General features: G+C 34.7%; 1 protein-coding gene across 2 annotated transcripts in view; it reads left to right on the top strand.

The window, feature by feature from the left end:
• The first annotated feature begins 346 nt into the window (after positions 1-346).
• UNC79 (unc-79 subunit of NALCN channel complex) overlaps positions 347-3,630 on the top strand; it is a 240,162-nt gene continuing 236,878 nt past the window's right edge. For both annotated transcript variants that reach the window (XM_027767091.1, XM_027767090.1), the window contains exon 1: positions 347-461. The gene's annotated coding sequence lies outside the window, so the exon portion shown is untranslated. The remainder of the gene's footprint in view (positions 462-3,630) is intronic.

The following is a 3,630-nucleotide window of genomic DNA, read 5'->3' as shown; positions in this document are numbered from 1 at the left end:
GATTATTTTGCTAGTAATAAGCTAACCTGGGGTGATTAGAAAATTATTAGGAGTACTGCTTTCCGTAGTGATTAAAAAAAAGTAATGAATAATTTGTGAATAGCATATACCAAATCAGATAACTAAAAATTTTGTGTGCTGGATACAGTTAGAAGAAATTAAAAGTCTTTTGTAATTGTTTCTATTATGGAATTCTAGTAAAAATTTACATATAGTCCAGAAAATACTGATTGAATTTCTGTATGTAATCATTTTTTTAAAGTAACTGTATGCCGAATACATATTACAAGATTCTTCTTCTTCTCTTTTTCTTTTTCTTTTTTGTTTTGCTTTTATCTAGTTGCTTCCAAGATCCGGTACTTGCAGGAATATCATAACCGGGTTCTTCACAACATTTATCCTGTACCATCAGGAACAGACATTGCAAACACCCTGAAATACTTTTCTCAGACCTTGTTAAGGTAAGCTTTAATATATCCACTCCTTTGAGAGAATTAGTAGGTAGTACTGTTGAGTTTATCGGGACCTAAATTTTTTTATTGAATTGAAAGTGTTGAAGGGCCTTCAGTTTACAGTGCTCTGCCAGAAGAGTCTAGACTCAAGCTCTCTGGGTGTATATAGCAGTCAAATCCCACGCCTCACTGAAAACAATAGAGAGCACGGCTACTGCCTGTTTTCCCAGTTGGACCATTGTTTCAGGATATCTATAAAGTTATCCTGATAGAAGTTCTATGTTTGGCACTAATATAGGGTGGGATTAAAGATAGAAGTTCTAAAGATAGAAGTTCTATGTTTGGCACTAATATAGGGTAGGATTAAAAGGCAAGTCTATGCTGCTTACAATTAAGAATAGGAACCATTTAAAATGTTTTTAAAACATTTAAAAATCAAAATAAGTGACATTTCAGATTCATCACTAGTATTTCCTGTTTTCCTAACTGTAATACAAAAGGACTACAAAAAGTTCATGGAACAGTGGAATTAAATTATGAGTTTATTTTGATAAAAAAAATTGTGACATACGCATGATATTCCTGTAATACACATTTCTAAGAACTTTTTGAGGACCCTTTGTATATGGTCATAGCAGTTATTTTTAATCACTATAACACTTCAGTTGTTCAACGTGCCTTATAGTTGTTCTTATCTGTGGAGTATAAGGAAACAAAAATATGGGAGTTCTTTTATACTGTCGACTTTTACCATAAGGTAGGGACAGGAGGGACCTATCTGCTTCATGTCCCATTAAGAAAGATGAGCAAAGATGTACCTTGCAAGTAAAGGCTCAGTCATTTTGAGAGATCACATTGAAGAAGTGAAAAGAACATCTTACTTTCCATTAAATTCCAAAGTTGGCCCCTTCCATTACCTTTGATCATCTTCCCTTTAAATTCGATGTTGGAAACATATACATTGATTTGCTGTTTCTTTTAGCTGTAAAAGTCTTGTAGGATAAGTATTAGAAGAAGAACACATTCAGAATGACTGTAGTGACACTGGAGTTTCCAGCAGGCTAAGGCTTTGCCATTGTAGTCTGAATGCTTTATGGAGAGAAGCTTCATGTGGTCATGTGACCCAGTCAGTGACCAATCTTCTGCATTCCCTTCCTTCTCTGTGCTCCTCATTCTTTGGAATATCTTTTCTTGTTTAGAATTCTTAGTGTCTCTGTTCTGTATTGAAGGGGTTCTGTTTATCAGTTCATAGATTTCATACTTGGATAGTAAATTTAGGACCTTGTTAGAGGCTATTTCCCTTCTTTTCAAATTGCAGTGAGATAATTAGACCAATTTTCATAGTAATAATGAGATGAATTTATGAACCAAGGCATCTGATTCTGTTCTCTTGAATTTTCCTTTGGTCTTTGAGGGCAGCATTCTCAATGGGAAACACTTTCCTTTATTATAAATTCTGAAGGTTCTCAAAATGAGAGACACTTTCCCGTAGGAAGTATTCCGAATGGAATTTGCAAAGAAATTGTAACATCCTAGATTGGTGCTTAGGTCTTGGAAATTGTGCCAAAAAGCCAAGACAAATTGTGCCAAAAAGCTAAGATCCTGCAGTCGTGTTTGCAAGACATAAAGATTCCATTTTTTAGCAATGGATCATTAGAATATGATCATGCTTGTTAACATTTTAGTGGTGAAACTGCTTAAGGTAGTTTGATCAAGTGGCCTGTCAGAGAAGATTCTATGTAATTGAACTGAGTCTATTTTCAAAGGGAGGCTACATCAAAACCTACTGCTAATGGTACTTGTAACAAGAAACTCTCATTGTCATAGCAATTTTCTATTACAATGATAGTGATTATATTTGTTAAGCACTGTTCTAAGCACTTTGAAAGTGTCATTTCCTTTAATCCCTCATAGTAATTCAAATATATTGTTATTCCCATTTTACAGATAATGAAACTAAGGCAAAGAGTGGTTAAATAAGTTGTTCGAAATTACTTATCTAATAAGTGTTAGAACTGAGATTTGTCCTTGGTGGTCCTAATGTAGGAACATACTTTCAGCAATTATGCTATACTGCTTCTCTTAGTACTGTTTATCATGTGAAAGGGGCACTTCTATCAGCGAAATCTTGGTTTGGCCTTTGGGGAATGCCAGTGCCCACTGGCCCATTAGGAGCTGGTAGAACAGTTTGGACTCCCTTAGATATGGAGGGAAGGAAAGGCATACTTAGCACAAAGATTGGCCATCCTTTCTGACATTAAATTGAGCTGTACCTGAAATGAGGACAATATTTCAATTCCCAGATATTTTCACTCTGTCTTCCACTTAGTAATTAGTTGTAGATACTGTGTCTGAGCAGAGCTGATAGATCATAGTGAGAGGAGGACACACACATGTGCGCACACACACACGAAGTAGGGTGAGAAAAAAAAACACTGAGGAATGCAACAGGTCATGAGTTGGACTTTAGTATCTATAGGTTCAATTCTTGGGCTAAACCTCAAGTTATAATCTCTTTCACTGTGGATACACACACACACACACACACACACACACACACACATAATATCTATAAAAAATATATATTTGAACTTCCTTCCTCCAGATCTCTCTACCAGTGCTGTTCAATTTGCTAGCATTAAAAATCTTTTTTTAAAAAAAAGTCGTTACATTTGAGGAAAACTGCTTCAGAAATTTTAATATGTTTTAAAAATAAATTCTAATCTCAGTCCAATAATTTTAATTGAACTGTAATTTCTAATCATTGGGAAAAATATGTATATATATGTAAATATATATATATACACACATTTTATATATATATATATATATATATATGTCCTTCAAGGATTCAAAGGCTGTGAAGTAGCTTTAGATCATAGCAAATGAATCAAATAAATTTGTTTAGTGCATAGATTCAACTCAAGTGTCAAAATTAATCACGCTATAGTAAGTTTGTTTGACATATTAATTTTCTGTGCTATAAATACCTTAGGGCAACTTCTCATCTTTCCCCACATCCACAGAGGACTTCTCTTGCCTCATCTTGATGATGGAAGTCAGCGCTTGATAAAGCGATCTCAGAAGGGAAAGGAAAGGTGAAAAGTTGACTGCTGGGTCAAACTCTTCTGAGCAGGGCATTCTTAATATTATTTTTGGTTGGGTCTACAGACCTCTG

This window comes from Tupaia chinensis, unplaced genomic scaffold, assembly GCF_000334495.1.
Source record: "Tupaia chinensis unplaced genomic scaffold, TupChi_1.0 Scaffold143913_1, whole genome shotgun sequence".
NCBI lineage: Eukaryota > Metazoa > Chordata > Mammalia > Scandentia > Tupaiidae > Tupaia > Tupaia belangeri.
Note: the sequence above shows the minus strand (reverse complement) of the source record. Positions and strands in the feature narration are given on the sequence as shown.